Source organism: Crocodylus porosus, unplaced genomic scaffold (assembly GCF_001723895.1).
Source record: "Crocodylus porosus isolate Cpor-Errol unplaced genomic scaffold, CroPor_comp1, whole genome shotgun sequence".
NCBI classification, from domain to species: Eukaryota; Metazoa; Chordata; order Crocodylia; family Crocodylidae; genus Crocodylus; species Crocodylus porosus.
Genome location: NW_017728948.1, coordinates 19,607,440 through 19,621,152, shown reverse-complemented (window position 1 = coordinate 19,621,152; position 13,713 = coordinate 19,607,440). Strand labels below are relative to the sequence as shown.

Below are 13,713 nucleotides of genomic sequence, written 5' to 3'. Positions count from 1 at the left end.
CCATCTCACCCTAAGCTTTGTGCCCAGCAAAGATTCCAAAGGTACAATGCAATGGAGGATAGCATGACCTGAGGAGACCCCTCCCTAACTAAGCTTTGAGGCTGGGTGGGTTTTTCTTTCTTGCAAGAAAATGTTGGCAGCAGACTAGCACTGGCTAAGCATTTGACCTCCCTCCATCTGATAGGAGTCCACCCTGACACTTTCCAGTAATGCCATGACTATAAAAGTCATGGGGTCATCAGTAACCAGAAAGGACCAGTATCCAGGCTGGCTGGCTGCCTCCCTCCATCCCTCCCACCATGCAGCCCTCCATTCATCTGTATCTATCACAGAACGAACATGGGAGCATAATTGTGAATTGGTGTTTTATCCTATGCATGGCTGCAGTGTAAAACTGTTTCAGCTTTATTGTAATTTCTCAATGGAATTGATTACAATTCAATTTATTGTGAAAAAAATAAAGATGAGAAACAAAAACTTCTGATTTGTACTTGCTCCTGTTTAATTTCATGGACCTGGGAGGTGGGGGGTGGGTAGGGCAGGGGAGCGAGTGGGTGGACTGGGGGTTTATAGGCAGCCAGGAGAGAGGAGGTAGTGCAGTTGTTTCCCAGGATGGACACAAACATATTTCAGATTGGTCGGCCTCCCTTCCAGGCACCTCTCAATAATATGTCTAGGGATAGCTATCTGATGCAAAATGTCTGGATAATCAGCCACATGCATCTGGCTATGGATCCAGACACAGAGTACCTCCAGATGTGCAAATACCAAAAATGCACTGTAGATGTCCAAAAATGCCAGGTCAGCAGGAAAAAAGAGAATATATCCAGATCTAGGACTAAGCAGGTCAGCTAATACAATGCTTACACAATGCTCTTTGCAGCATGAACAGTTATTGCATGGACAAAGCACCCATGAGGAACTGTCCAGACATGACCATATACCCACTCTCCAAACCTCCAACCTCTGCTCGACTCCTTTTCATTCTCTGGAAGTGCAAACCTGACTCCGACTACTTCCCCTGCAAACATCTGCCTGCACACTTGAAATGACCATGCTCTCTCCAGGCAGGTAGTGAGTTGAAGTGGGCACGGGGGGGCTGTCTGCAAACCCTCTGAAAAGTGCTGCATGCAGGATTTTTGCAAAGCGAATGCTGCATTGCAAAGACAGCATTGGAAAAAAAATGTTTTGCTGCACTCCTCCCATATCAGTACAGCCTGCCTGCAAAGAAGCTGTTTTTGAGCTGCAGCAGCAGGTGTTAGCCCCCGCCACCCCCCACCCCCTTCGGTGACTGTATGCATTATAATCCATTTTAAAGACTTAATAAAGACTTGCTAAAGGCCTGAGTGGGGGTGTTCTGTCTTTCTTACAAGACATATCTGATTGGACTGCACCCCAGCTAGCACTTAACAAGTGCTAGCAACTCCCAAGTGCAACTCTTCACCCTGCAACTCTTTTTCAAGTCTTTCAAGTAATGTAATGCCATGACTAACCGCCCCCGCCAGGCACAGCACCCCCACCACTGAGGAGGGCGGAGTCTACAAAAACAAACCCAACCATCATCCCAAAGGGAAAAAATGACACATCTATTATATAGCAGAACAAAAATACTTTACTGAAATGAAAATGAATAGCAAAAATAACTATATACAAGTTGACAATATAAAAATAAACTAAATAAAAAACAAATACAAAATGTAACAAAAATAAAAATGTAAATAAAAATGGTTATTTTCAGAATCTTTTGGAGACAGCCAGTCAATTCACTCCTCACTGGCCTGTGGGCTCATTCCCGGTAAGTTCCACTCATGAAAGTTTTCTGCAAGGAGGGAGGAAAAGAGAAGAGGAGGAAGAGGAGGGAGGCTTGGCATACAGCTGAAAAAATGAACTTTTGCCAAACCCCCCTCTCCCCACCACAGACACAGACAGAGGTTCAGTGGGACATATTACCTAAATATCACCTGGAACACTGCATACCCCAGCTGCCGAGTCTGGCAGGCAGCATCTTGAGCTCATGGCTCTGGAATGGAATGTGATGCAAGTTCAGGTTGCAATATTGCAGGAAGTCATGTAACAATTCACTCCCCCCAAAGTTTCAAACTAGTTACAGAAAACTTACTGTTCTGCTTATATTGTCGGAGCTGTTGGGAGCCATGGCCACTGCACTGGCAGTCGATGGCGTGTGAAGGGGTCACAGCAGGTGGAGGGTATGGGAGTGAGAATGGGGGGGGAGTCTGGGGGGACAGGAGGGTACATGGGTGGTCGGGGTATGACATAGACCATAGGTAGGGGGAAACAATTAAGAGGGGGTAGAAAATTATATTTCCTCCCCCCATTATTTTAACAGTAATAACATTTGAAAGTAATAAAAAGGGCAAACAAACAAACAACCAGACACGTCCTGACTGCGGAGGAGGGAGGGGTGAAGAGTGAGAAGTGAAAGAGGGTAAAAAGAACCAAAAAACACACAGCACTACCTACTGGTTAGAGGTTGGAACACAGCAGCCCTTTGTGGTGAAGGGGATTAATTACAAGCCTTCGGAGACTCTGGCCATTTGCATGAACAAAATGGGAGGGGGTCGGACTAGATGATCTGTCTAGGTCCCTTCCGAGTCACTGATTCTATGAAAATCCACACTTGGAGTGGTGTAACACAAAAGCACTGCTAAATAACACTTCTGTGAGTAGTGTTAGTTTAAGGTGCTAAATGGACTTTAAAATGGAGGGAAATCCCAGGTCATGCAAACACAAACACAGTTGCACTGATGTATACTGGAAATTTTGTTTCATCTACACACACACTTAATCTACAGTATAACCAATATCAACCTCAGGCAGAGGTATAAACTCATGATAGTGCTCCATATTATTAAGTTTAAAATGTCAAGCCAGTACCAATAAGAATGAACTCATTCATACAATCTAGTATAAATCTGAGTTAGTTAACTGGTATCATGCAACATTTCTTGAGATACCCTAGTTTCCACTGTTCTTAGAATGGAAGCTATTCATGTGGCTTCTGCATAGTACAACCATGAAGCATGGAATGGATAAACCTAAGTCAAAAAGGAATCAGATGTGTCCTATCTCATCTCAAAGGGATGTATCCCATTGTGGATACATTTGTGTGATTCTTACTGCCTCCCACATCCTCTGTATTCTTTTGGGTATAAAGTGCAGAGCAAGATGTACAAATAGGAAAATGTAATCTTCTAACTACTGTAACTCACTGCATATGGCCTCTCACCAGGCAAACTCCCTAATTACTTCAAACAAACATTAAAAGGAAGAATACTAATGACAACAACAATTGGCACAGTTATAATTCAGATCTTAATGTGTGATAAGCACAACATGAAAAGCTAGATAGTGTTAGTTAGTTAGCTAGTTAATAAGTAAGTTATTTCATGCCCAACAAGTCATTACAATTCCAGTAGCAAAATCAACCCCTCTTAAGTGACCATTACCTGCTTTCCATTTATACCTGAATTTTCCATGGGTATCCAGGTGATTGTGTATCTACTGGATGGACCAGAGGACTATAGCTGCTTCTTACCACGAGCTAAATTATCTGGAAGCTCCATTCACACTTAAACAGGAATGCAACAGCCCTGCCTATCTCAGAGTAACTTGCAGTGTTATTTAATGATAGCTGTTTAATAATGTTTACTAAAGTAGCTATTACTAATGGCTTCTACTGCAGCTGAAGAAGAGGTGGGACAAGAGTACTCAGCCATCTGTGTTGAATGACTGTGCATTGCTATTGTATACAACATAAAGCAAATCAGAAGAGAAATAAGAGTGAAAGAGAGGAGATGGAAAAAGAAATGTCAGGAAGAAACTCTTACTAATCATTTTTAGGTCTCAGGGAACTTGACTCATCATTGCAGTTGTATGCTGAATTAATTTCAGTAGAGTATACCAGCACAGAAGTGGAGTAACACTGTGGTGAATCAGACCGCTCCTCTCTTGTAGCACTCAAGTCATCAGCCATCCCACCCTAAGTCAGGAATCTGTCATTTGAAATATTCAATACATGGACCTCCACATTACATGTAATTTTCATTGCTCACATGTGCAATTATTTCCATTTCAATTAGCTCTGGCTCATCCCCACATGCTTTGCAGAACCCTGAAATTTCCTACCCACTGTGGAAATATTTGAGTCATTCTTACTGCCTCCCACATCCTCTTTATTCTTTCAGGTATAAAGTGCAGAGCAAGATGTATAAATGGGAATATTTATCTTTTAACAACAGTAACTCACTGCATAGTGCCTTCTCACAAGGCAAAATTCTTAATTACTACATCAAACATTAGAAGTATAATAATTATAATTATTATTACTATAATTGTAAGTCAGATCTTAGTTCATGACAAGTTGGGATTTTCAGTGCCAAATTCATCCTGGGTACGAGTGATGCAAGCAGGATAAAGTCAGTGGTGTAATGTCTGCTTATATTACTGCTGAATTTGGCTCATTTTCTTGTTTAGGAAAATTGTCTGCCTAAGCAATCATTGCACATGTTTTATAACAGGTGACTTGCACCTTCCCATTATCTCTCTCTCTCTGCACTGCTTCATGTCAACCACTGTACAAAAAAGCAGGTTTTGGCTTCCCATTTGTTCAATTGCCTGCCTTGCTTCTTTTGATCCTTCCTTACATGCTATGGTCAAATTCTCTCCTGTTTAAATTAGCACCAATCCACTGATATAAAAGCAGCAGAAGTCTCTCCATGGCTGTTGTGTAGCCTTGCTTAAAATATTTTCCTGAGGCTACTCTAACTTTTGGAAGAAAAGCCACACCTCCCTGCCCCCTCTCTTGGCGTTGCCCTGCTGCAACAGTTGAAGATATAGCTCATTAATTTCCATCTGGTAGAATGAAATTGCTGAAAAAAAAAAAATATTGCATAGTCTTGGATAGGCATTATGGTCCTTGGGAATGGGGACTGGACTGGGAGTCAGAAGACCTGATGCACTGTTCCCAAACCTGACAGTGATTTGCAGCATCAGTCATTTAACCTAGGTTGTCTCATCACCTTATATTGCAGGGTCTGTAATGCAGCGACCATCTCTTGCATCTGAGACTTGTTTGTATTTGGGAGCCCTAAAATCATTTGGGACTACTGAGCACTACCATAAAACCAATATGGTATAATAATAATAATAATCATAGTTAATAATAGTAAGCTCCAAAGTTTGTTTTCATTAATAGACTTCTGGTTCAAAGTATAATTTCAAAGTTTTCTTAGTTAAAAGGGGAAAAAGTAAATTAAAACATATGAATGGCCAGAAGAGGAAATATCATTTCACTTATCATCCTTACAGTCTGTTTCCGTTCCTGGAGAAGATGCACAAAACAACTTTCAGAAGGTCAGAACATACTGAAGATATTTTATCTACAAAAGCAATTGCCACTAACTGCATTTCAGGGTGCTAGACAAAGCTTATTGTTATACCACTGTCATGGTTACTGGAGAGAGATGGAGGGGAGGCTGTTCTGCTGTTTACTGGATCAATGGTTATGTTGCCAGGCACTGCAAAGAAGCATTCTTGCTGATGTGTGTGTGTGCGCTAGTGGCATCCGTCAGAAGTCAAACAGAAATAAAGGAATTATGTAAAGCAGACATATGAGGAATTGAAAATATCTAGCACTGCAAAATTTCATATAGGTGAGATATTTATTCGCAGGAAAAATGTACTAAATGGCATGGCAATATTAATACAACACCACAGCAAGACACTGCTGAGACAGGAAACTGGTATCTTGCATGCAGTTCATATTTAAAGTTCAAAACTGAATGCTGAAATCAAAAACAATTCATTTTGTAACAGGAATTGGCTTAAACACTATTTTTACCTGATAAGAAGCAGATGGCATCACTTATTCACCCATGCCCCCACGCTTATAATTCTAACTAGGTACAAAGATATACCCAAAATAGTGCCTAGACCTGTATGCAGGGACCCTACCTACATGTACAGGGGAAACCATTAACAGGAAGAAAACCAAGCAACTGAAAGAATCAAAATAAATATTCTCATACTGACTCCCTTTTTCAAAAGTTTGAAACACAGCTTTGCATCATTTGAAATATTTAGCAGCATCTAATAGAGCAGGCAAAAATGTAACCTGATTAAGATACTGGCAAATGTTGTTGGGAGTCTGCTTACCGGGAACCCCCAGCAACTGATGTGCAAGGTAACAGTTATACAGAATCTTTTTCTGACATTCTCACAGTTGCAGCAGTTTAAATGTCACAGTACAGAAAAGATGATGCATATTGATATTCCCTTGAGGGAAGAGGCTGTTACATGTTAAAGAAAAAAAAAATCAGGTGGGGTGAACAAATCAAGAACAATAAATCAGACTAAGGCAATAAATAGGCTAAACTATCATCAAACAGCATTTCAACTGCTGCTCATGTGTTTATTTATGGAATTTGGATAAAGCCTGTTTAAAATCAACAAGTCATTGTGAATTGCATTCTTAATATTCAGATGAAGTCAACTGAGTGCTAATTAACACTTAACCAGCTGAACTGAGGTAACATGCACATAATGATTAACATGGCTTTGCAAACCAGAAGCTCCAAACAAATTCATACGCACCAGAATCAAAGAATCATTTCCAAACTGCAAAATGCACTACACCCACTGGTTTTTGAAAGTGCTGATCAATGTCTCCTACCTTAGTTGGTTTCCTTTTGCAAGAGCTAAGGTTGATTTACTTAGAGATATATTTTCCCAACACTTTTTGCTCTCTTCTCTCGTGGTACGGAAAGCCTGGCTTTTGCTAGCAGTTTGTAACTGAAGATTAATTTTGACATTTCAATCCTGCTGTTCTTGTCAGCCATTCAGAGACTGTCCATACCTTACTTACATATAGAAGGAATCTTTTTTGGTTCTATTATTGCATGGTTCGAAATTAATGTCTGTATTACAAGCTGTTCAAGTACCTTTTACACATCACTGGGTTTTGTAGTTAGTGAAACAGCAGGATAATAGACATTTCAGAATAAACCATTATTCCACACTGCAGGCACAAATTTATACACCCTGCTGCAAAGAATTAGTCTCGTCTTTGCTAAACTAGGATTTCCAAAAAGGGGAAAGCAATTGATTTACAAAGCAGACCTGACTGCAAACTAAAACATCATAACCTCAGAGCTAAGCAACAAGCAAATCACCAAACAAGGGGATCTTTTCCCTTTACCAGATTAAATATTCAATTTTAATGCTTAATTACTTTCTGCAGCTGAAAACATCTCCTGTCTCATCATCTTTGAGAACCTCACATATCTCTTCTCTCCTTTTGCAAAACATGCCTCTAATTTCTGGCAGCTTTACAGATTCTGTGTTTCTATGCATTGAGAAACAAATATTTAATTATACCTGTGTCATACACAGCTCATAGTATATGTTTTAGGAAAGAAGCTGCAGCAAATAGACACATGCAAGCTGTAGCAAATGACTCTGTAATTTTATCAGATCTGTAGGCACGGTTGAGCGCTATGGCTAGGGACAGACATTACACACAAACCAGTATAAGTAATCAGAAGCTGGTTTAAATCTATAACAGAACAGACATTCAGTGCATGTAAACCAGTTTCAAAATGGCCAAAACTGGTTTGAGATAAACCTGGTTGAACGTAGTATAAGACTTAACTGATTTGGGTCAAACTGGTTTATGCAATGTTTATCCCAGTCCCCTTCCTGGTTTAAGTTAAACCACAGTCCCCCAGCATTTCAGATGCTCTGCAGCTACAGAGCAGAGCTGGCCCCATCCCTCTGCTCCCTAGCCAGAGCTCCTACAGGGACTGCAGACACGTCAGGGTCTGCCTGGCTTCCCCCTGGCTGTTCATTGCTCAAGTAGGGATCCCCCTCCTTCCTCCCTCCCATCTCCCACAGCATGGACCCCAGCCCCACAGACCCTAGGCATGTGGTATGCTAGCTAATGCTGAGACAGGGGTGTGTGTGTTTCCAATTTCACTGGGACACAGACAAAACAGTGACTACTTAGGGCTTTTTGGAGCTAATCAACAGGTCAGCTGGTAATGTCCTTCCATTTCTTCCTTGGAAAAAGCTGTTTAAGAAGAGCTTGAAGAAGAGAGGCTTTTGTTTTGTTGATGGGCTGATAAATCCTATGTTATCAGCCCTCTGCTGGCTCCCTTGCCTGTCAGGTTTGCAGATAGTATGAAGAAGCAGGGAGAGAGATTGAAAAACTCAGCATCATCAACAGATGCATTCACTGCACCCCACCCCCTTTGCCTCAGAGTGCTGGCTGAGGGGCTGGCAACACTCCTGCCCTTTGAACAGTGCGCAGGAAAAAGCCTGGGATGGTGCAGGCAGGGTAGGGGTTTACACCCTCCCTAATCACAGCACTCTGCCAGAGTCTGGCCACACCCTGCCTCAGCTCAGCAGTGTTGAAAGGAAGGGAGGTCTACTCTAGTGCCCCCCCACCTTCTAGCCTGAGCCACTGCAGGCATGTGGCTAAATTTCCTCAGTCCAGAGAAAATGTCTGTGCAGTTGCAAACCAGTTCAACCTAGGCAAACTAACCTGCAAAGATTAAATCAATTCAGGCTCAGGCTTTTTGAATGTCTGTCCCTAGTCCAAGTGCATAGCTGTAGAACATTGTAGACAGAGGTCTAGGGCAGAGTCAGAAAAATGACCCTCTGCTTAGAAAGAGAGGAAACAAATCAGGATGATGAATTAACAGGCTCAGAGGGACTCTTGTAACTGCATCCCCATAAAAGTGTTTAACCTATATGTTTCTGCATCTCCGATTCCCTGAAGGTTTCTGCATCTCTCATGCAATTAGTTTATAAGGGGCACTTTTACCCTGCCTTCGGCCTGTAGGCTTCTGTTCAGATTAACAACAAATAAATCCACATGTAGTATTGACCACCGGTGGTGTCTAAAGAACATATATGACTGTAGTGTCTGATCACCTCACAGTCTTAAATGTATTTACCCTCTCAGTGCCACTCTGAGGTAGGGAAGAACAACTGTGGGAAAGAGACAAAGTATCTTGATCAAGGTTACAGAGCAAGGTTACAGAGGAAGTCTCTAATAGTGCAGAGGACCTGAATTCTGGTCTCCCTACTACAAGGCTATTGGCCAAACCACTGACTTACTTCCTCTCTCTTCTGGGCTACTGCCAATCAGGGATATGGGACAAAGCAAACATCCCTTCATGGTAAGATAACTCAATCTATTGCTCCACTGTGATGTTTGTGAAACAGGATAGCTTAATCATCTTTTCAGTTAGAACTGTCCTTTGGGATGTCAGGTCTCTGTAAACGCTGTCCCTCAATACCACCATTTCTCCAGAATATTTATAAGAAGCTGTTTCTAAAGACATTGAGTATGCTGGAGGTAGCTTGCTATGCAATGCTGAGGAGAATCATGGTTAGCCCCATTTGTGCCAGTAAATTCTGGCCCTCTTCTGGCTGGTAGATTGCTGCCTTTGACATACGGTAGTTAGTATGGATTGGAAGACCAAAATGAGAAATTTATGTCTTGAATGTTACAAGAGACAAAAAGGAATCATGGAAAAAGGTAAAGATTTCTCCTTTGTCTTAATTAGAATGTCTGTCTTTTGAATTCGGTTATACAGGATCCATATGGCCATCATCAGTTTTACCTTAGTGTAAACCGAAGTAAGAGAATTTAAGTCTTGTAGGATTATGGGAAGTAGTTGTTTAGGAATGAAAGTTTATAAACCTATTTTATATTTATAAATATGAAGATATTACACGTATTTTATATGTGTTAAAGTTAATTAGATATGGCACTACTTAGGAGATTATTAGTTCAATTACAAAAGATGATTAGTGCAGTAACTGTAAAGTGGATAAGGAATTGGCTAAAAAGGAGATAATGGGGAAAAATTATGTTGGAAGAAGGATCAGTATTGGGACCATTTTATTATTTTCAATAATGAACTTGGTAGAAAAAATACAAGTCTTCAAAAATATGCTGAATGGTCAAAGTTGGGAGACATTGTCAAAACGGCAAAGAACTGAAACTTTAAACACAGAGAAACAAATGACTTTGAGGGACTGGAGTAACATAAATGGGATGCTATTTAATGGTACGTGAAGATTGGTAACTAAATACTTTATTTTATAATGTGGGAACCTGTTAAAAATAAGAACAGAAGAAAAGAAACACCCTGGTATATTAGTGATCATATTTCTAGGATTTGTTGCAAGGAGAGATATCAGAATATTAACATCATTATGCATGATTTTGGTGAGACATCATCTATACCACTGTATACAACTCTGGTCATTCAATTAAGAAAGATTAATTCAAACCAGAACATAGGCAGATGATCTACCAGGACTCTTAGGAAAATTAAGAGCCTGTTTTATGAAAGCAGATTTGCAAACCTGGTCTACTTTAACCTAGCAACCCAGGCTAAGAGAATGATTGCTCTCTATCCATGAATCACAGGGAAAAACAGAAGAAAGGGAGAAATGGTACTTAATGAAAAACACTGGCCCAAGAATGTGAGTCTAAACTAGCAATGAATAAATTGAGGCTGGAATTCTGATTGTTAGTGACCCTTTTCTGAGGCATGATATTCTAAGACTGACTTCCACTTGAGACAAAAAATCCCATTAGTATTATCAGTTTATAAAAGGAACTATATGATAATGCAAGAAGTATGGGGAACAATCAGGAAGAATTGGAGGTCCGAGCACAGTACAGAAGTACACTGTAATTGGAACTATGGAGATGTGATGGGATAGTACACACATCTGGAGTATGGTCATGGATGAATATAGCTTGTCTCATGCTGTTCAACGTCATTATGAATGATTTAGATGAGGATGTGGAAAGCACGCTGGCCAAGTTTGCAGATGATACTCAGTTATGGGGAAAAGTGGTCATGCTAGGGGATAGGATGCAGATCCAAACAGACCAGAACAGGTTGGAAAGGTGGGAGGAGCACAACCGGATACAGTTCAATAAGGATCAATGCAGAGTGCTTCATCTGGGGCAAAGTAACCAGCAACATGAATATAGGTTAGGAGGAGATGTCCTGGCCAGCATGATGGCTGAAAGGGACGTTGGGGTTATGGTTGATCACAGGATGAACATAAGCCACCACTGCGATGCTGTAGTCAATAAAGCTAACAGCATACTGGGATGCATTAGCCGATGTATCGCGAGCGAGGCTAAAGAAGCGATACTTCCTCTCAGTGCTGGTGAGACCCCTGCTAGAGTACTATGTCCACTTCTGGGCACTACACTTCAAAAAAGACATGGAGAAACTTGAAAGGGTCCAGAGAAGGACCAGAAGAATGATTAAAGGCCTGGAGGACAAAGCTTATGAGGAAAGACTAAGGGATCTGGGACTGTTCAGCCTGGGGAAGAGAAGACTGAGGGGGGACTTGGTGGCTGTCTATAAGTATGTAAGGGGTAAATAACAGGAGATAGGAGAAAAGCTGTTCACTAGGGCACCCCAGGGGAGGACAAGTTGCAAGGGCCATAAACTATTAGAGGATGGTTTTAGGTTGGCTATAAAGAAGAACTTATTTACGGTAAGGGTAACCAGAATCTGGGATAGACTTCCCAAGGAGGTGGTGCAGTCCCCAACCTTGGAAGTCTTCAAAAGGAGACTGGACAGGCACCTTGCTGGGATCATTAGATCTCAGCAGTATTCCTGTCCAGAGGTCCCTTCCAGCCCTTTATTTCTATGATTCTATGACAGGCAGGGGAAGAAAGGAGGAGGTGTTGTACTATATCTAAAGGTGATGTAACATGTGTTCAGAGGTGCAGTATGAAGTGGAAGATAGGCCTGTTGAAAGCTTCTGGGTAAAGGTGAGAGTAGCAGAAGGAATTTAATGGTAGGCATCTGTTACATGCCTCCAAACCAGAAAGAGGAGATGGAACAACGGATGGAAGCTTCAAAATCACAGGACTTGGGTCTCATGGAGGACTTCAATTATTGGCGTATCTGCTGGGAAGGAAACACAGCAGTACACAACCAGTGCCCCAGCAAATTCCTGGAGTGTGTCAGGGATAACTTTTTGATAGAAATAGTAGAAAAGCCAACCGTGGGAAATTCTTCTTGACTTATTGCAGAATTATAGAAAGTTAGGGTTGGAAGGGACCTCAGGAGGTCATCTAGTCCAACCCCTGTTTAAAGCAGGACCAGCCAAAGCTTTGTCTAGCCGGGTTTTGAAAACCCCTAAGGACGGAGCTTCCACCACCTCTCTGGGTAAACTGTCCCAGTGTTTCACTACTCCCCTAGTGAGAAAATTCTTCCTAATATCTAACCTAAACATCCCTTGCTGCAACATGAGACCATTGCTCTTTGTTCTGTCATCTGCCACCACTGAGAACAGTCTAGCTCCATCCTCTTTTGAACCTCTCCTCTAGTAGTTGAAGAATGCCACATGCTCCTGGAGGCTGGGGGCGGCACAGTGAGCTCCCCTGGCATTGACATCAGCTGTGGGAGCATGGCAGTGGCAAGCAGTGAGTGGCAAGCTCCGACAGGCAGCCGCAGTGGTGAGTGGGTGGGAGATGGCGAGTGCCAACCAGTGGTCAGTGACCACCTGGAGACAGTGCCGGTAGCATCAGCTAGTGGTGATAGGGGACCTCCTGCAGATGCTGCCAGTGGTGTCTGGGTGCGGGGGGGGGGGGCACGTGGTACCGCATCCACCCCCTACACGTTATCAACGACTCCTATTAAGTCTCCTCTCAGTTTCCTCTTCTCTAAACTAAATAAGCCCAGTTCCCCCAGTTGGTCCTCATAAATACAGGTGCATGAGCTTGTTCTGCCCTCAGTGCAGGACTTTGCACTTGTCCTTGTCAAACTTTGTGAGATTCCTTTTGGCCCAATCCTCCAACTGGACGAGGTCCCTCTGAATCCTAGCCCTACCCTCTAGCGTATCTATTACTTGGTGTCATCTGCAAACCTGCTGAGGTGCACTCTATGCCATCTTCCAGGTCACTGATGAGGACATTAAACAAAACTGGCGCCAGGACTAACCCATGGGGGACTCCACTTGATATCGCCTGCTCACTAGATCAAGTCATTGATTACTACTTTCTGAGCATGATGCTCCAGCCAGCTTTCTATCCAACTTACAGTCCATTCATCCAGCCCATGCTTCCTTAGCTTGCCTGCAAGAATGTTGTGGGAGACCGTATCAAAAGCCATGCTAAAATCAATGTACACCACATCCACCTGTCTCCCCACATTCACAGAGCCAGTCACCTCATCATAAAAGGTAATCAGGTGGGTCAGGCATGATTTGCCCTTGGTGAATCCATACTAACTGTTCCTAATCACCCTTTTCTCCTCCAAGTGCTTACAAATGAATTCCTTGCAGATCTGCTTCATGATTTTTTTTGGGGTTTGAGGTGAGGCTTGTTGCTCACGAACAGGGGGGAATTGGTTGAGAATAGGAAGGCAGAAGATAACGCGAGTGACTGTGAACCATGAAATGATACAGTTCAAGATACTAATGTGAGGAAGGAAGGAATTCCCAGAGTAAAAAAAACCAAACAGTGCCTAAATAAAGCAGAATGGTGCATGTGGCAGCAGTGTGTGTCACCCAGAACCAGAGCCTGGTCAGCCAAAGCCATGCTCCAGTTAACAGATGGGCACCCTACTAGAGAATGACCATGGCTGCAGCTCCCAGAGGCCCACAGGACCTGAGATAAGGCTGCTGGTGCCAGAACAGTTTCTG

General features: G+C 42.3%; 1 protein-coding gene across 12 annotated transcripts in view; it reads right to left on the bottom strand.

Moving 5' to 3' along the window:
* Positions 1–13,713, bottom strand: part of ABLIM2 (actin binding LIM protein family member 2) — a 260,365-nt gene that overhangs the window by 118,842 nt on the left and 127,810 nt on the right. The window contains exon 1 of one of the 12 annotated variants that reach the window (XM_019553324.1): positions 6,692–7,026. The exons of the other annotated variants lie outside the window; for them this stretch is intronic. The gene's annotated coding sequence lies outside the window, so the exon portion shown is untranslated. Of the gene's footprint in view, positions 1–6,691; positions 7,027–13,713 lie in introns of those variants that run through there. 12 annotated transcript variants of the gene reach the window in all.